Source organism: Macaca thibetana, chromosome 6 (genome assembly GCF_024542745.1).
Source record: "Macaca thibetana thibetana isolate TM-01 chromosome 6, ASM2454274v1, whole genome shotgun sequence".
Lineage (NCBI taxonomy): Eukaryota > Metazoa > Chordata > Mammalia > Primates > Cercopithecidae > Macaca > Macaca thibetana.
In genome coordinates, this window is record NC_065583.1 from 33,957,652 (window position 1) to 33,978,830 (window position 21,179).

The following is a 21,179-nucleotide window of genomic DNA, read 5'->3' on the forward strand; positions in this document are numbered from 1 at the left end:
TATTCCTCATTTTTCTCTTGCTGCCACCATGTAAGAAGTGCCTTTCACCTCCTACCATGATTCTGAGGCCTCCTCAGTCATGTGAAACTGTAAGTCCAATTAAGCCTTTTTTTCTTCCCAGTCTCAGGTATGTTTTTATTAGCAGTGTGAAAATGAACTAATACAGGCTCCTTGTTACTTACACAAATTTCTACAGCAGACTTGGATTTCTCCCCCGGAAAATGGGTTTTTCTGTCCTATTGCATCTTCAGCCTACAAATTTTCCAAACTTTTATGCTCTGCTTCCTCTTGAACACTTTGCTGCTTAGAAATTTCTTCTGCCAGATACCCTAAATCATCCCTCTCAAGTTCAAAGTTCCTCAGATCTCTTGGGCAGGGGCAAAATGTTGCCAGGCTCTTTGCTAAAGCATAGCAAGAATCATCTTTATTCCAGTTCCCTACAAGTTCCTCATCTCCATCTGAGACCACCTCAACCTGGACTTCATTGTCCATATCACTATCAGCATTTTGGTCAAAGCCATTCAGCAAGTCTCTAGGAAAGTCCAAACTTTCCCATATTTTCCTGTCTTGTCCAAGCCCTCCAAACTGTTCCGACCTCTGTCTGTTACCCAGTTCCAAAGTTGCTTCCACATTTTCAAGTATCCTTATACTAGCACGGCACTCTCTGCAGTACCAATTTGCTGTATTAGTCTGTTCTCACACTGCTATAAAGAAATACCCAAGACTGGGTAATTTATAAAGGAAAGAGATTTAGTCAACTCACAGTTCTGCATGGCTGAGGAGGCCTCAGGAATCTTACAATTATGGCAGAAGGGGAAGCAAACACATCCTTCTTTGCATGGCGGCACAGAGAGAAATGCCAAGCAAATGGGGAAGCCCCTTATAAAACCATCAGATCTTATGAGAATTCACTCACTATCATGCGAACAGCATGAGGGAAACTGCCCCATGATCCAATCACTTCCCACTGGGTCCCTCCCATGACACATGGGGATTATGGGAACTACAATTCAAGATGAGTTTTGGGTGGGGACACAGCCAAACCATATCAGAAGTGTACATGAATGATATCTCCTGAAGTTTTGCAAAATGTTGGTCTCAGTAAACCTTATAGAGAGCAATAACTTAAATATGGTTGGCACTCAGTATATGTTTACTAAATTTTGTCCAACCTCCATAAGGGATATGTCTTCCTAACTTTTACTGAGATAAAGAAAGTTAAGGCTGGTAGAAGCCTGTAATTGGGAAGATCTCCATAAAATATTGTTGTATTTTTGTCTCTCCTTTAAAACGAAAGCAAATATTGTAATATTATGTTCAGCAGATTTTAAACACTTGATCTTTTTGGGCTTTAAAATGTATAATATAATAGAACTATGTGTTATTCTATATAATTTTGCCAGAAAAAAAAGTTTCTATTGTATATAACTTAGTTCTCAGTCTAAGTCAAGCAGTTACATCAAGAGTCAAATCTCAATTTCTATAAATCAGTATATAAAAATTAGTATGGGGGGAAACGTTTCTGAATTTGATCACTTGTTCTCTCTTTCTCTGTCTCTCTCTGTCTCTCTCTCTCTCTCTCTCTCTCACACACACACACACACACACACACACACATACATACACACCCCTACCTTTCACTTGCATAACAATAGAGGAAGAAATGAGAAAAGCAAACCTTACTTGCTTGCTTGTCAGAAGCTATGGAAGAACATATAATAAATATCTGGGCCTGATGCCCATGCTAGGGATGCTGCTATTGGAGAAGTGCCATTGCCATTCAATAATGCCCTAAGGAGGAATCCTATTCATCTGGCTCTCTCGAGACAGGAAATGTGGGAACTGATATAGCCAAGCTGCAGACTAACAGAAGCCATTAATCCAGTGTCCGTCATAAACCTCATCTATCTGGAGTCTATGAAAGGGAAGCCTGGATCCTTGAGAGTCTTCTACCTCGGAGGTAGGTGTGGAAGGAAGCTGGGCAATTGGTGCCATTTTGCTTTTCTTTTTTAGCCTCTCACTACTAAATAGGTTTTTCTTTATTTAAGCTTGTATTCAAGAGCACTTAATTTAGTTGGATCATTGGCAACTGTCTATAAACTGCCAAACTTAGTACAAAAAAAAATCATTCCATAAGAGTCCTGGGTGTTAATACTTAACGCATCGTTAGTTTGTTTTGAGTCTAGCTTGATCATGAATACTCATGCCTAGCAGAAATTTGAGAATGAAGGGAGAAAATCTTTCTGATCCTGCATCTTAAATGGTTACATATAAAACAAATTGGCTTGCTTGCATGTGCTTTTATTATCCTGTGCCTCCAAGTTACTCAGCCTCCAGTGTAGAACCTTAAACAAACACAAAATTTGTCACAATTTGATAAGCTCTGAGCCCATATGTGCATAGTTCTATCAAAAGTACAACAGACTTAAAATTTAATTTCTATGCCTGACAAAACAGTTTAGTTCTCTGTGTTTTATTTTCTTCATGTGACAGTTGTTTTTATTTTCACAGTAAATTTTTCAAAGATAAATTCTGGCTATTCAACAGTAAAGAAGAGTGAATCTGAACAATACCAAGAGACAAGTTTGAGAAAGATGCAGCCTCAAAAGTAGAAGTGACACAAAGGCACATTCAGGGAGACATGAGAGGCCAAATTACACATCAAATTGTAAAAGCTGCAGATGGAAATTGCCAGTCACCAGGAGGGAGGGAGAGACAGGAAGGGAGAATACCAAACAGCAGCTTTGACAAGCATAGCCTATCAATTTCACCAGACAATTATAGGATCTGTAGGAATCTTGTTGGCTTGTTCATTTTCCTGTACGCCCTCTTTATTTCTCAGGAAGTCCTGACCTGGGGTGATGACTGCTTGTAGTGTAGACAGCCCATCAAGGAGTCCTGTTCCTATTTTAGTTGCCCATGGTGTGACTGTGACTCCACAATTAACCACAAAGACAAGATGAGAGACACCCAAAAAGAGCACAAGCTTCTGGCATCTCCCTGGAAAGTCTTTATCTTCTCTAGCCAAAATGGATTATTAAAGGAGTTTTGTTTGTTTGTTTGTTTGTTTGTTTTAAACTTGGTATTTTCCCAGTGTAGGCAGTAGTGATTTCCAGCAGACAAGTCAACATTAAATCTGAGGTTGAATGAGAGTGATCACATTTGACACCAGAAGAAGAGCTAGGTTCTAGCCTGGCTATTCTTACACCAATTTAAAAATATTAATTGGCTGTCTTGGGAGAGGAGATGTGGGAATTGCTGTAGACGAGCTGCAGATGAAGAGAAACTATTAATCCAGTGTCCATCATAAACTTCACCTATCTGGAACTTCAAAAACCAAGTTCTTGAAAATGTTGTTAGTAGAAAGGATTTATTTGAGAAGGGGCCACCACAGCAGATATGCTTAATTACTTTGATTTTATGAAATTCTATTTATCTGATAAAAAGCTTAACCCCCAAATTGATTGTAATTCTAAGGATTTAAACCATTCAGTTAACCTAAGATTTTAACAGTCGTTTGAAATTTTGACTTGACAGGACTGAAACGAAAGTGCAAAAACTTGAACTTGAAAATCTACCATAAAATAAATTAATGCTTTCAAAAGAAGGAGTTTAAATTCCAATTTGTTTTTTTTTTAATTTTAACATTTTATTTTGTGCCTCTTACTCTCTTGTCACAAATTAAAACATTATGTTTTCAGCCTCTTTTTTTATTAAAAAATGTGTTTGTGATATCTCTTTGCCACCCTTAATCCCACACATCACTCACCTATTTTGTTCGTTGCTTTCTAATTCTTAAAGATGAAAAGGGAAAATGATTTGTAGTGTGTAGTTCTGATGTAAGTAGGTGAGAAGAGCTGAATGACTACTCCCCATGATCTCATCAAATGTCACGTCTGATAATATTAATGGTGAGAATGTATGGAGGTTTGCAATGTGCCAATTACTTTTGTATGTATTTACATGAACAGTATTAGTTTATTAGATGCATCCAAACAACTGCTCTATGAGGCAGAAATTAAAAGCTGGACAGGGAGACGTTAAGTAACATGCCCAAGGTCACACAGTTAGTAAGAGATAAGAGCTGGCCTTTAAGCCTAGGGTCTGACTCCAGAGTTCTTGTCCTTAAGCATAAAGCAACATCATTCTTCCAGCAATTTTTGTGATGTGTGAATATCATATTATATTTATAAATAGCTAACTTTAAAGATAGGTTAAAAAGGTATGATTTTACTGTTTCCCTCAAATAAAAATTGTTTGCAATTTTAGATCATATACAGAATTGGTGGCACACATAATTATGATTGTGCTGTTTGATAATAAGATATAAGATAAAAAGCATTCATTTTCTCTAACAGAAATGATTTGTTTTCATTTTTCACAGTTTTACAGTAATTATCTCAGTGTTAGTGTTGACAGTTTTCCCTGATATTATGAACTGTTTTGTCAATCTTATCATTACCCATAGACTTTTAAAAAGATCATTGTTCAAATCTAAATGGAGAAAGAGAGAATGAGCTTTATTATGCTTTCAAATGGACTGTTTCCGCATGTCCCCAGGCCAAAATTACAAGTGCTGCACTCTCTTCTTGTCATTCATCAATCCATTCATTCATTTACTCTTTCTTTCATTTAAAAAATGTGTATCATACTGTTTTTATATTAGTCGTATGAGCAAACGCTCTCCCTACTTTCACAAGTCTTTCATTTTAGTGGGGGAGATAAATATTGATTTTTAAAAATCAACTTTATAACCACAAGCTGTGATACATGTTATTTAGAAAAATAGCTGATATTGTGAAAACATGCACCCGAAGAACCTGGCCTGGTCTGAAAATCTCAGGAAGGTCTGTATTCATTTTCCAGAGCTGCTGTAACAAATTACCACAAACTGGTGGCTTAAAACAACAGAAATGTATCCTCTCACAGTTCTGGAGGCCAGAAGTCCGAAACGGGGTGTCAGCAAGCTTGGTTCTTTCCGGAGCTCTGAGAAGACTATTCCATCCTCTCTTCTAGCTTCTGGTGGTCACTGGTATTCTTTGTTGTTTTTTGATTTGTAGACACAATGCCACAATCTCTGCCTTCATTTTTACATGACATTCTCCCCTGGATATATCTGTATGTTTGTGTCTAAATTTTCCTTTTTAAAAGGACATCAGTCACCTTGATTACATTTGCAGAGATTCTATTTCCAAGTAAGGTAACATTCCTTGGTACTGGGAGTTAGGACTTAAGCATATCTTTTGAGGGACACAACTCAACCAACAACAGCTTCCTTGAGTCAATGACACTGGAACTGAGATGATTAGAATCGAAGGAAGACAGGACTTTGCAAAGGGAATGGGACATGTAAAGGCCCCAAAACAGGAAGGAGCATCCTGTTTAAAGACTGGAGAGAAGGTCACAGAGACAAACACATGCACAGGGAAACACAGGAGCAAAGGTCTCAAGGAGTCACCCATGGTGCTGCTTATCCGCTCCCACACAGACTCCCCTCCATGAGGCATGGGCATCACAAACCTAATCGCCTTTGCTCCAGGTCTACCTCCACTGATCAGCCAGCACCCTCATGTGCCCTTGAGTCAAAAGAGAAGCAAACACTCCTCTTCTGGGCTAGACTTTAGGAGATAAAGTCTATGTGATAAAGAATCCTTCAGGGCCAAAGCTTGGGTTGTGCTACGTGAACACAAGGTTTGGGAGAAGGCTTGTGTTAAATCATAGCTTTGTGCAGCCTTGGGTAAGTGCACGATTCTGAGCCCCAGTTTTTTCATATAAAAGATGAGGTGATTATAGCGTCTGCATAGTATTCAAGTATTTTGTAAATTTCAACAATAAAGAGAAAGAATGCTGCTTGGAATAGGGAAGATGAAAAATCCTTGGCCTTTTACGCCTAGCATAGTTCATCCAGATTACTTCACAGTAACAGAAGGAGCTGGGCAGGGTATGCGGGGAAACTATTAATAGCATTCCCCAGTCTGTGTACCGTGGAGGAGGTGAGAAGGTTAATAGTAACAATAACATTTCATCTGTGCACAATAGAGAGAGTGGGAGAGCAAATATTAATCATTTTAATAATGGAATATGTTTACAGTGGTTTATGGGTAACAGTGTTTTCTCATATACAATCTTATGCAATGCTTGTATCTCCTATCCCACTTTTAAAATAAAACTCATGTATTTAGGGGATGAGAGAGTTTTAAAATACCAATCTCCCTATCAGCTAGCACTTTGACTGGAGTAGTTCATCACATTAACCAATCTGGAGAAGGCTGAATGAGTGGGTAAGATGATAACCCATGAGGAGGAGACCAGAATAGAGCTCCAGGCACCTACCCCCAGGAAGGTGGTGGAGACAGGGGAGAGAGGAGAAATCCCATTTTCACCCAGGACCCATCCTGTGTACCCAAAGGGTCTCAGCATTTCCAGAAACAGATTCAGGTACATAATTTGTCAGAGTTATGGTCAAAGTTAGGTTTATCCTGCTGAGGGCCACACAGTGTGCATCATGCAACGGCCACAAAGCGCTGGAGAATGAGCTGCACACTCACCTGAGACACATTCCCCAGAGGGTTTGCAATGAACCATATGAGGCATCCAGGAAGATTTTTTGATCCCTCAATGAGATGGACCCTGTTACCTCATATATCTTTTCAAAGGATTTTTATGCATGTATGTAAATATAGGTCCATATAGATATGTGTGCATATGTGCATATATATATATATAATCTCTTTAGTTTTTTACATGAATGACATTATACTTTGGACTTCATTCGTCATCTTGCTCTTGAAATGTTTTGAGATACAACTAGCCTCGTTGGTTCATGTACATCTTCCTATGTGTTTTTAAACTCTTGCATGGTAATTTAAAGACTGGACATACCATTTTATTATGCTGGTCCCTTTTTTTATTTTAGTTTTTTAAGTTTTTTTTAGGGACAAGGTTTCACTCTGTCACCCAGGCTGGAGTGCAGTGGTGCCAAAATAACTCACTGCACCCTCAACCTTCTGGGCTCAAATGATCCTCCCACCTCGGCCTCAGAAATACCATGCCTAACAATATTTGTTTGTTTGTGGAAACAGAGTTTCATAATGTTGCCTAGGCTGGTCTCAAACTTCTGGTCTCAAGTGATCCCCTCGCCTCAATCTCCAAAAGTGCTGGGATTACAGATGTGAGCCACTGCGTCCAGCCCAAGCTGTTCCCCTGTACATGGACAGTGCATTGTTTCTAATTTTTCACTATGACAGTGTTGCACAGGTGTGGTCAAGATCGTCATGAAGTCTCTCATTATTATCTTTTAACATACTATATAACTTACATAGTTATCTTGCTGATTTTTTATTTTCACTCTGCTAGGGTATAAACTCCAGGAAAGCAAGGATGTTTGTTTATTCTATCCTCAGCTCTATCTCTAGCCCCTAAAACTGTGTATGCAGTGAATATTCATTGAACAAATGTGCTATAGCCATATTCTGCAGCCACATAAAGTTATGGTGTAACTATTATCCTCTTAATAGGAGGACAGCTCTCTGAGGGCATGGACACCCTCAGAGTGTTTTAGCTACAGTGCCTGGCACAGTGCCCTGCTTAGAGTGGGAGCTTTATACATTTTAGGAACAAACAGTAACATGTACTGTTTAATACATCATCAGATCAATGTGGCTCTGCATCTCAGCTCAACTTACTGATCCCATGATTCTGACGAAACATCTACCTAAAAAGGATTACCATCAGCTTGTGTCTAGTCCTATCACCACCTCCCTTGCTTCCACTCTGGTCTAAGCTGCTACCATCTCCAAGCTGGATTTTTGCAGTTTTCCAAACCAGTCCACTTAATTCCACCCTTATGCTCAGTCTTCTCCTTTTACTAGAGCACTCAGAGCAAAATGTTAAAAGCTAAGTCAGATCAGGGCACTGCCCCTCTCAACTCCTCCTGTGGCTTCCTACCCACTCTGAGTAAAAGCTTAAATCAATGCAAAATGGCCTAAAAAGCACAGCATGGTCTGCACACAACGCCCTCCCATTAATGTCTGCCCTCTAGTTGGCTGCTGTCCTAGCTCACTCATTCCTCCAGCCTCCCTGGCTCCCTGAAGTTCCTGGAACTTGGACGTCTCTGCTCACTGTGGAGCTCTTATACTACTTCCTCACTACTCTGGCACGCTTTCCCCCTAGGCATCAGCCTTTAATCAAATAGCAGCTACTTAGGCTTTCTCGGATCTAAAATCATAACCCCACCTGGATCCTTCCTGTTGACCTCTGTTTGGTATTATTATTTCCCATAGCACATTATCATATCTAACACAGTGTATTTACTTAGCATGCTTATTGTGTGGGTCTCCAACTAACATAATAGCTCCCTGAGCCAACAATGTATGTCTGTTTTATTTATTCACCGCTGTATCTTCCATACCAAGTACAGTGCTTGGCAGCTATGCAGCGTTCAATACATATTTGTTGAAGAAGCTGATTTTAGAACAGAGCACTTATTTGACACATATCATGCTAAACACTTTACCGGCCTTATTCCATGTATCTATCGCCACCATCCTTTAAGGGTGGGACTATAGTGATATGGTTAAGAGAATGGGTCCTGGAGTCTAACAGCTTAGATTAAATCCTGTCTCTGTTGCTTACCAACACTGAGCAGAAGGTCAATCATTTATCTTCACTAAGTCTTTGTTATGTGAATGATTAAAAGGGAAATATTAATGATTATTATTTATTATTAGTTGCATTTAATCAGACTCTATGAAGCAACCGGTGCAACATCATAAGAAACTTTTCAACCACAACACTAGATTTAGGCACGAAATCCCCTCTTATTTAATTATCTATCTCATGTGATCATTTTACGATGTAATAGTTGTGTTGTGCATACGGTTTTGCAGGATTAAAGCACTCCCTTGTCTGAACCCTATTTCACATAGGAAAAATATTAACTGCTAGTTTATAACCACCCTAAGAAATGGGATTTCTAAGTGAAAAGCTCTAAGCGATTAATTCAATCAGTGCTCAGAACATTATGACAATGAATGATACATAGCCTTGTGTTAAATCTTAATAATGCTCTCTGGACAGCAAATGTGTTTAATGGCCTTACACTTTGTCTTCTAGAGAACATGTCTTGTTTGTAAGCCATCTGAGGGTTCTAAAGGCAATAATAGGTATGAAAAAGAGTGTTGTATTTCTGGTCCTAAGGGAAAGACAAGGACCATGCAGAGGTTAAAACAAATGTTTTGGAATCAGGTTGAACTGATTTTAAATTTTGTCAGACACATCACAGGCTCTCAAAAAACATTAATTGAGTCAATTAATGTCTCCTAGGCATACAAGTTGCATGACATTGGGCAAATTTAAAAGTTTTAATTTTCTCTTTTGCGTAACTGAAAAATGATATCTACCTCATGAATTTGTTTTAATCAGTTAATACATGTACAGTGGTAAATACTGTGCTTGGCATGTAGAAAGATTGCAATAGAGTTATTATTAAATAGCTTCTTTCCATTCTACAGTTCAGAAAATAGAACAGACTTCTCCCAAATTAAATGTTTTACCTGTCATGTGAGATATAAGAATAGACCAGTTTAATACCAGTTTTACATCAGATAGAAAAATGAGCACTTTCTAAATTCTCTCCTCTTTCTGCATCTTACCTCTAACTCCAAGCTAATCAATAGTCTTGATACATCCATAATTCTTACTAAATTTTCTTACATAATATTTACTCAATTCTTCTTTATTGCCAGGACCACAGGGCAAATCCTCTCTCATCTTTCAAGACTCAGCTTAGCCATCCCTTCTGTTAGACACACTCTCTGTCCTTCCCAGGGAGTTGGAGCTCCTCCTCTAAGCACCAGTAGTGCCTGGTTTGCTTTTCTGTTGCAGCACTCATTACAACTTCAGGCCTGCAGTTCGTTATGTACATGTTGGTCTCTCCCAGTGGGGAAGAGTTGTAGAGAGGATTCATAAATCATATATTCAGGGCTGGAAGATGATTTTTAACACTCACTTCAGAGCATTAAAAAGATAATACATGTAAATAGATTTGCACAGTGACCAGCAGTAGTAAATGGTCAATAATGATAATTATGATGATGATTAGCAGTAGTGGCAGTATTCATCTGTCACGGTAGGAGGTGAGTAAGTGGATGAAGAATAGTAATTATCTTTACAAATGCTATGATGATCTAGAATGTTATAGGCCGGGACTCCAGGGCTTTGGAATATCAAAGATTGCTTACTATACAAAAAGAAAACAATAGCTCCCAGAATCTTCTGAGATTTTAAGATATGTAAGAAAAAATTATGAGCCCTGGAGAGATTTGTTTTTTCCTAACAAGGTGTCTATAGACATAACTTAAAATGAGAAATTATAATTCCTAGTTTCCTGTGCCAGGTAATAAAGAAAATGCTGGGAGGAAAATGTGTTTCTCAAATATACATTTCTTACATTTGGAAATATATTGCTCAATTTTTAAGTATATAAATACAATTAATATACTACAGAGTATAACGTCGATAGAACAACATTTGGTTAACTCAATGATAAGTGACATGTCATGCTGTAGTGGTCTATGCTTTGGAAAAACAATATTAAAATTTTGTGGTTTTATCAGTGACAGACTGGATTAAGAAAATGTGGCACATATACACCATGGAATACTATGCAGCCATAAAAAAGGATGAGTTTGTGTCCTTTGTAGGGACATGGATGCAGCTGGAAACCATCATTCTTAGCAAACTATCACAAGAACAGAAAACCAAACACCGCATGTTCTCACTCATAGGTGGGAACTGAACAATGAGATCACTTGGACTCGGGAAGGGGAACATCACACACCGGGGCCTATCATGGGGAGGGGGGAGGGGGGAGGGATTGCATTGGGAGTTATACCTGATGTAAATGATGAGTTGATGGGTGCTGACGAGTTGATGGGTGCAGCACACCAACATGGCACAAGTATACATATGTAACAAACCTGCACGTTGTGCACATGTACCCTAGAACTTAAAGTATAATAATAATAATAATAATAATAAAGAAGCCTGAATTAAAAAAAAAAAATTTGTGGTTTTAAGGAGTTCTTTACACTTGCCAATGATAATTTCATTTTGGCTCCATTCAGGTACGCCTTCAGCAAACATTTTAGAGTTCCTAATATGAGGCACTGTGCTAAGTGCTGCGGATACAGTGGTGAGCAGGACCAGGGAAATCCCTGCTTCTACAGAACATACGTGATAGAGACATTGAAGGGGAAAAAGCGAATATTACAGGGTATCCAATTTATTTCCTTGAGTGATTTGTACCCTTGAGTTGGGTAAGATATGCGTGAGAGAGGCTGGCTTCCCTGAGAAAGGTAGATTTGAGGGAAAACAGTGCCCCCCAATTGATTTCCAAAAAAAATGATTTATTCAAGCTCCAATCTAATTGACTGCACAGTCCCTTCATGAAAAGAGGCTGGCACACATTCAGAAGTTTGTTCTGGCCTTGTTGATTCCAATTAAGTCAGGTTTTGCAGAGTGGACAATTGTGCTGTGACTCGCTGTGACTAATGGCTGGTTCTCTGTTTAATGAAGAGGAGAGGCACTTGAAAGCCTAAAGCATTTCAGATTAGGAACGAGGTCTCTATGTTTGCATTAATTCCAGCTTTTCATGATGTTATGTCGAAAGCAAGGTCATTGTTTTCCAGTCTCACTCCTAGCTTCGGCTGCTTGTCTACCCTTATTTTCCCTTTGCTCCACTTTACTCACTGAATTCTTCTGTGTTGCTTCCCACCATACCCGCCACCGTGCGCCATTGCCAGAAACATTATTTTATTCTGATTACAGAAGCTATACAACAATTATAGAAATCCTAAGGAAAAGAAAAGCCTCAATTATTTTAAATTAAGATCTCTGATCATCTGCCATTCAAAAAACAACTACTGCTATTTGAACACCTATCTTTATATATATAAACATATATGCTATCTACTTTAAATGCCTTACATCACATTATGTTGAAGTTTATTTCTGTAAAGTGCTTAGAAATTGCTTTCAAATAAGGTGTGGAATAAACTTTTTAAAGTAGGTAAATCAATAAATAGTAAGAAGATGGTACTGCTTTCCCTCAAATGTGATTTCTCTAAAAGCAAACTGAAGTATTTCTAGTACAGTGTTTCTGGTACAGTTGGGCTTACAGGCTCTGGAGTAAGGCTAGCCATGTTATTATGTACTGCCTTTGCTATTTACCACCTACAGTTTTGCACAATCTGCATTTCTTCTTTTTCCTTAATATAATAGTTAATATGAATCATTTACTATAGTGCCTAGCTTATATTAAGCCCCCTGAAAATATTACCTTTGTTATTTTGAAGCACATGGATGACTCCATTGATCTTACTGAGTTCATTGATGTTACCCTACATTTTTCCAATGTACCTTACCAAGAGTTGGGTATCATCTTCAACCTTTCCTTCTCTCTTTGACTATTGCCCAGTAATGAGCACACTATATAGACTTTTTCTACCTTACATACTAGCTTGAGAGAAGCACTAAGAAGCTTCAGGCTCAAACACATCCTAATTATGTCATTTTGCTAGCACTGTGACTTTGCGTAAGGGATTGACCTCCTATGACCTCAAGTATCCCATCTATAAATGGGAAGTAATAACTCCATGTATCTCATAATTTTGTTTTAAGTATGAAATGGCAGGATGCACATAAATTGCTGCACTGTACAGTGGTCAGCACACACCAAGTGCTCTCTAAAGAGAAAATGTTGAATGATGAAGAAAATGATAATGGTGAGATGAATAAGTTCCTTTAGCTCAGGAAAGAGAAAAACTCTTCTACTCTTCCATCATAATCCAAGCTTCACTTTTTATCTCTGAACATTTGCAATAGATTTCTATCAGGACCTACGGCCTTAATTTCTTTCTCTTTCATTCTGCTCTGCATATAACTTCAAGATTAGTCCTTCTTAGAAAAAAATAGAGCATGCCTCCTCTCTTAAAAATATTTATCACATTCCCAGTAATTATTAAACCAAATGCAAATTCACTACCTAGGCAGGCAAGACATACATAGTTTGCCTTCAGTTTATTTTTCTAACTGCACATCTATTGGTTTCTCAGATTAAACTTTCCATACCAAACATAGTAATCTACACTTTATTCCTCACATTTATCTCCACTTGTCCTACCTTTTTAACTTTCCTCAATCCCTCCTACTCACCCTTCATTTCCCAGCCTTAACCACAAAATCTTCTGTTTTGGTGAAATCATCTATTTATTCAGAAGTATTTTTTCAGAATTTACCTGTGCCCAATACTATATTAGACACTGAGATTTAACAGGGAGCCAGATATAGTCTTGGCCTCATGATACAATTCCTCTTGTTCTCAGTGTGTATGTGTGTGTGTGTGTGTGTGTGTGTGTGTGTGTGAGTTCTTTGGCACTTAGAATATGCAGGCTTTTTTGGTAGTACATATCGTATTATCTTCAACTGTACCACAATGCCTTGCATATAATTATGGTCTAAAAGATAGTTGATGGTCTGATTCCTGAAGTGATTTTCCTATGGAATTTGGCCTATGTGGATAGGTTGATTACCTTTCATTTGTCAACCTAACAGTCTTGCTTTGAAGATCCCATCAACTGACCAGAAAATGTAGGTGAGCACTGACCCCTGGGACAAAACTCAAAAAAGAATCCTCAGTGTTAACAACAGATCTGTATTGCTCTGTAATTTATTGCTATATTATGTATACCATAGTATAACATAGGGAAAATACTAATAGCCACTTTCTGTTATGTAAAGTATGGAAAATTAAATGCAATTCTTTATAATGGAAGTATATAATATATCCAAAAGCTATTTTATCCAACCTTCATGTACTTTTACTTAAGTAATATTAATCAGTATACATCTTTATATTGAAATTGTTCTGCCTGTTTTAAGTAGCAGGCACACATTATTCACCTATATATAGACATTTCTGCTCATGTCTGACACCTTGAAAAGGTGGCTTTATGATAGCTTTTTTTTTAAAAATTCAAGGCTCTTAAAAACAGTCACCAAGGAAACAACAGAATAGGTTATATATGTTTCACTTATGCCTAAAATAGAAAATCTTGCCGTCAGTTATAAATATGTTCTATGAAAGCCACTCCCTCCAATAATTTGGGTATTTTCTTTAACTTTACATGCTAGGGTTTGTTGTTGTTGTTATTTTGGTTTTGTTTTGTTTTTAAGACAGAGTCTTGCTCTGTTTCCCAGGCTGGGGTGCAGTGGTATGATCTGGGCTCACTGCAGCCTCCGCCTCCCGGGTTCAAGTGATTCTCGTGCCTCAACCTTCCGAGTAGCTGAGATTACAGGCATGTGCCACCATGCCCAACAAAGTCTTGTATTTTTAGTAGAGATGGTGTTTCACCATATTGGCCAGGTTGGTCTCAAAGTGATCTGACCTCAAGTGATCAGCCTGCCTTGGCCTCCCAAAGTGCTGGGATTACAGGCATGAGCCATCACACCTGGTCGCCAGATTGTTTTTAGTAACTGTGCACATATACAGCAATTGCCTGCTTTAGGTGGGAGCTCTGATGCATGCTTCTTGCTCTGCCTGACCTTGAATACATAATTGCTTCCCGCTCTGTTTGAGATTTCTCCCTCGTGTCCAATGAAGTTGACACTTCTTACTCTGCAACAGCTGTAAAATACTTTGAATTCAGAGAAAAAGGACAATAAAATAAGACTATATGACACTTAAAGACTTACTTTGTTAAATTCATCCTAGCAAAAGCCTTCTAAATCCAGACAAAAGAGTACCAATACAAGATGACTTACCCAGTGCTGAGGAGTGAAATTAAGCTTGAGACTATGATGGATAGGGGCAAGGATTAAGAAATGTCAGCACATGGCTTAAAGAATAATACATTTAATTTTATTGTTTGTTCCAGTGTTACATCAAGCTTTAACTTTTGCCTGAAATAGCCGTTCAAGGGCTCCTGCAAAATAAAAGAAATTTCCCATAATAAAACTTATTACAAATGGTCTCTGTAGAAATTACAAAACATATCATTCAATCTCGTGTTTTCCTTGGATCTGGATCAATGTTAATTAGACTGAACTTCATGATAGTCATTGTTGACAGGTACAATGAGCACAAAGATGAATAACACACAGTTTTACTCTTAACTGGGACTTAGTCACCTAAATAATAACTATTGAATAGTTATCGTTCTGTATATATACTGGATTATGGCCACATTCTCCTAACTGTTCTTTGTATACCTGTGTTCACCTTCTTAGTTCGCTCTACCTTCTACTGCCACAGGACTATTATTAAAACCAACATGTCATCAAGTCACTCCCCTATGTGAAATCCTTCAGTGACTACACATTGATTTGTGGATGAAGTCCATATCTTTGACATAGTTTAGACTACCCTCTACCATCTGCCACTGCTTACCTCTCCAAGCTCACCTCTTGCCATTTTTCTATTCACTCACAAATCTCTTGCCAGTATTTCTCTCCAGAACATCATTCTTACTCTCTTTTACCTCTAGACCTTCATGCTCAACATTCCTTCTGCCTAGAATATTCTTCTTTCCCACCCTAACCTTCTGCTTGCTGGTTCCTTCCTTCTTATTTTACAGATCTCACTTATATATGTCACTTTTTCTTTTTCTTTCTTTCTTTTTTTTTTTCTTTAGACAGAGGTTCATTCTGTCACCGAGGCTGGAGTGCAGTGGCATGATGTCAGCTCACTGCAACCTTGACCTCCCAGGTTCAAGTGATCTTCTCACCTCAGCCTCCCAAGTAGCTGGGACTACAGGCATTTGCCACCGTGCCTGGCTAATGTTTTGTATTTTTTGTAGAGATGAGATTTCTCCATGTTGCCCAGGCTGGTCTAGAACTCCTGGACTCAAGTGATCCACCTGCCTCGGCCTCCCAAAGTGCTGGGATTACCGGTGTGAGCCACGACACCTGGCCAGTATGTGACTTTTCCTAAGGAATCTTTCCTGACTCACCGAGATTCCTGTGATGCCCATCTCTTGTCCTCTGGGTGATTATCACACTGTATTAAATTGCTGATTCCTCCTCTAGGGTGGGCAAATATGCTGTCTCTCTTGCTTAGCACTCACATGTCCTCTACCAGGCACTTCATGAATATCTGTATTTTAGTGAGTTAATAAATTGAAGAATCAGTGATGAATGCTGTAAGAAATATCTTCAAAGTGTAAATGAAAACCCAGGTGAAGGAATAATTTATTCCACCCAGGGTATGGTGAAGAGGTATGAAGAAAAGTGATATGACATGACATTTGATCTAGCCCTTTAAAAGATGAGTAGGATGGAGTTCACCAGGGAGTTGAGGGAGGAAAAGGGAAATCAAACAAAGAATTCCATGAGCAAAGTCAAGGGTTTGCTTAGTAGATCAGTTCTGGATGAATACTACTTGCTTTGGATCTCAACTTAGACATTACTTCTACCAAGCCTTCCTGACAGTTCCCCTTAAAGAGGTTGGATGTCTCTTGTATGTGTGCTGAGTGCTTTCTCTCTGTACTTTATGAAACATATTTAAAATGTGAAGTTTTAAGCCTGAGATCCAAATTATTTATCATGAGTAATAACCTTTTGGTTATATTTATATAGCATTCTTTTCATGTGAAAAAGTGTATTGACTTTAAATAATTTGTAACAACAACAACTATTATGATGATGTGATAAAGAGAGCGATTTCATACACTAGGAGAGAGAAGACAAACAAAAAGACATACAAATCTGGAAATTTACAATCCAAAAGATGCAAAATTGCTACTGTGCTGAATGTGGATATTTCACATTCATTTTTCTCTAACTGACATGTAATGGATTAAAACTTTTTGACCCTATAGCCATGCCACCACATTCCCTTTATTATGAGAAGGTAGAACTTCAAGGTTGGACTGGCGTAAACAGCAGCCCTCTCTCCTTTATATTAAATTTTTGTGTCAAATTTATGAATACACAGTGTGACATTTTTCCTGCATGGAGAAGGGTTTAAAAAGTAACAGGATGTCACTGCAGGTGACCAGGAATAAAGTATGCAAGTTTACCGCATTCATTTTAAGCACTAATAGCATCTCATTGAAAAACATCATCTTTGGAAAAGAAGGGAGGCTTAGAGCAACTAAGAAGGCTTTGTTAGAATTGATATATCCAAATATTAATTATAGAAAAGGGTTGAAGCATTTAGCTTCATACATGTGAACGTTAGCTATTTTATGTAACAGTTGCTTTCACATCACAATGCAGTGGCAACAGCCATATTGGAAACCTTGAGATTAATAATGACTTTATTCAGCTTATAGCTTGGGGCAGAACCAGCTACAAAGCCAAGACCCCTGGGAATACTGACCCTGTCAATGTAGGTCCCATTTCCGCAGAAGCAGAAGCATGAATTTCTTTAGTCTCTTCAGGGATCTCTGCTTTCTCTGCCCTGTCCTTTTAACACAAAGAGGTGATAAATCAGTTTCCTATTCCCTCTCAATTTAAGATGATGTTTAGTGGATAATTCGGTCATAAAAAGAAAATATAACAATGATAATAATAACTTGCTAGTTGTTTTACATACTTTAACTCATTTATTCCTTGAAACAACTCAATGAGGTAAATACAGCACTTTTCCTATTTTACGGTGAGGAAATAGAAGCTTAGAGAGTTTAAGCAACTTCTCAAGAATGTACAGCTAGGAAATTTTATTCAAAGCCAGTTTTTGATTTCAAATGCCAAACTCTTAACTGTTACTAATCACCATTCTATTTTGTAACCCCAGCTGACACCTTTGCCACCTCTGTAGCCTACCGGCAACCAGAGCTGAATCCTGCCCTCTCTTTAGGAAAATGTTATATCTAAGCCGCTTTGGAGACTGGCATGTGCATTTGAGTTGCAGCTCTGCTATTTCTTAACTGTGTAATTTTTTACAATTAACCTCTTTGAGCCCCAATTTCCCTATCTAAAAAATAATAAAAGTAAATGTCTGCAAAGTTTAATTGGAATAGTTCAATGAGTTAATGCCATTGCCTGGCACAGAGTAGGAGCTCCATTAAGGTAGGTAATATCATTCAGGCTCAGCTCAGTGCCACCCTTTTTATGAAGTCTTCATGCTTTATCACTCCACTCTGAGCTACATTCATAGTATTTACTATTCCCTGCTTTGTAGAATTAGTTTTCTTTTTGCAGGTGTTTGTCTCCTCTTTAGGTTGGAAGTCACCTAAGTGTAGGAATGACGCACTTTTTAACATCTACCAAAAGTCAAGAAGAGTGCTCAGTAAATAGTGGCCATATTTTCTTGACCACATGTGGCTACATTTCTGACAAAGAATTGTGTGGTATTTTATGATGTGAGAGTCAGTAGAAAATGTAGTTGGAGGCTGGGCATGGTGGCTCATGCCTGTAATTCCAGCACTTTGGGAGGCCAAGGTGGGCAGATCTCTTGAGCCCAGGAGTTCAAAACCAGCCTGGACAGCATGGAGAAACCCCATCTCTACTGAAAATACAAAAATTAGCCGGGCATGGTGGTGCATGCTTGTGATCCCAGCTACTCGGGAGGCTGAAGCACGAGAATTGAACCTGGGAGGCAGAGGTTGTGGTGAGCCAAGATTGTGCCACTGCACTCCAGCCTGAGTGACAGAGTGACATTCCATGATAAATAAATAAATAAATAAGTAAATAAATAAATAAAATATAGTTGGACATCAAAACAGTATTTCTAGGATATTTTTACTTTCCTGGACAGAGTATACAACCAGGATTATAACCTAAGATCGATAGCATGAATTCATTATTTTTTTTTCTTCTGAAAAGTTGTTTTTTAATTTTCAATTTTTATGGGTACATAGTAGGTATACATATAAATGAAGTACATGAGACATGTAATGTGAAATAAGTACATCATGGAGAATGGGGTATCCATCCCCTCAAGCATTTCTCCTCTGAGTTACAACTCAGTTACACTCTTAGAATCATCATTTGTAAATACTTATAAATTTATTTGATGTTTTCAATTTCTTGATTTTAATACTGCAGTGTTTGTCGTTAAAAAAGAATAATGCTATTATTCATAATAACCAAGATATGAAATCAACCTCAGTATCCATCACCAAATAAATGGATGAAGAGAAGGTAGTATAAAGTACTGTTCAGCTTTTGTGACATGGATAGCCCCAGAGGACATTACATTAAGTAAAATAAGCCAAGTTCAGAAAGACTAATAGTGTATGATTTCATTTATATGGAAAATCTGAAATGGTCATACTCATAGAGTAGCAGAGAGTGGAATGGTGATTAAGGGGGCCGGTGGGTAGCCAGGTGCGGTGCCTCACACCTGTAATCCCAGCACTTTGGGAGGCTGTGGGGGGTGGTTCACGAGGTCAGGAGTTCAAGACCAGCCTGACCAATGTGGTGAATCTTTACTAAAAATACAAAAATTAGCCGAGAGTGGTGGTGCATGCCTGTAATCCCAGCTACTCAGGAGGCTGAGGCAGAAGAACCGCTTGAATCTGGGAGGCACAGGTTGCAGTGAGCCAAGTTCGCACCACTGCACTCCAGCCTGGGCAACAGAGCAAGACTCCATCTCAAACAAATGAGCAAAAAAAAGGTGGGGAGCAGGTGGGAAGGGAAGAATAGAGAGACGTTGGTCAAAAGATACAAAATTTCAGTGAGTTAGGAGGAGTAAGTCTGGATGGAGATCTGTTGTATAACATGGTGAGTGTAGTTAATAACAATGTGTTGTATACTTAAAAGTTGCTAGGAAAGTAGATTTTAAGGGTTCTCACCACAAAAAAAAAATAAGTATGTGAGTTAATGCATATGATAATTTGCTTGATTTAGACATTCCATAATTATACATATTTCAAAACATCATGTTGTACACCATAAATACATACTTTTGTCAATTAAAAAAGAAGAATGCTGAATGGGAATTTTTAGACCTGAAAACTTGTTTATCAAGATTGGATCTGGAAGCTGCCTAAACACTAAAAGATGTGAAAGGACTTTGTTGGGAGTAGATGATTCAAGATGATTTCAGATGGGGCATCCCACTCCTGGTCTCCAGAAGTAGTCTGCCAGGAGAAACCTTGGTGAGGAGGGACAGAGGCTGCGTTTTCCTCTGCTGATGTCACTCCTTTTCTCTCAGTGGGTTCTCTCCCTCAAGAGTTTTCTGCCAGTTCCTAAATAAAGGGCTCTTTTAATATATAAGGTCTCTGTAAGTGCAGAACTTGAGTTATCAATAATTTTACACATCCCCTGTCATTCTTATTCAATTTACGCATCTTGAAGACAGAGCTTACAGGGTATTTTATTTCCTCCACTGTGGCTAACAGTAGAGATAGAAAGCACTCACTAAGTGGTTAGTTCTTGTGTCATGAGCTGTGCAAGAGCATCACTTACATCCCTTCATTTAATTGCCAAGCAATCCAATGTCATAGATACTACATATCTCCATCCCTCCAAACCCCATTTGAAAGATGAGGAATATTGAGACCTGGAGAATTAAGTGATTTAAGATCATACAGCTACTAAAGGCGGAGGTGGGAGTTAAACAGGTGTGTCTGACTCCGTAGCCCATACTTTTAATCAAAAGTTCTCAAAGATGCCTGTGTATCCGAATCATGTGCCAATTACTACATCAGAACCTCCAGAAGTGGAGCTTCTTATCACTAGAGCTCTCAAGTAGATTTTGATGTAACCAGACCAAAGATTCAGGAAGCCCTCCTCTAAAATACTACACTATATTACCTTCTCAGTAAATGTCTGTTAAATGAATGAATGATGCCTGTAATTCTTTCACTAATAATCCATTCCTCCATAAAGGTGTGCTTTTAAGCAATGATCTTCAAAATGCAAAACTTTCTAAGAGGCTGTCTCTAACTTCTCTAATATCTTTATCAGAGACAGAAACCATTACAGAGAAACTCAGCCTCGGGGGCTGTAGGAGGTGCCTGATTAGGGATAGTGGAAGGCCTGAAGAGTAAGCTAAAATTCAAATATTTGATGCCTCACAGTGTTGCCTGGGGATACTGCTGCCTGACCATGCAACTAGGAGCTAGAAACGTAAGGCTCACTTAAAGTTCCCTCAAGTTTTTTATGTTGTAAAGCTCCCACAGAGATTGACCCTTAGTGGAACAAGGCTCCTATCCTTCCTCCTGATAATC

The 21,179-nt window shown here is 38.5% G+C and overlaps 1 protein-coding gene across 5 annotated transcripts in view; it reads left to right on the forward strand.

The window, feature by feature from the left end:
• Nucleotides 1–21,179, forward strand: part of JAKMIP2 (janus kinase and microtubule interacting protein 2) — a 187,716-nt gene that overhangs the window by 80,964 nt on the left and 85,573 nt on the right. Inside the window, exon 1 of one of the 5 annotated variants that reach the window (XM_050793996.1) lies at nt 1,452–1,960. The exons of the other annotated variants lie outside the window; for them this stretch is intronic. The gene's annotated coding sequence lies outside the window, so the exon portion shown is untranslated. Of the gene's footprint in view, nt 1–1,451; nt 1,961–21,179 lie in introns of those variants that run through there. 5 annotated transcript variants of the gene reach the window in all.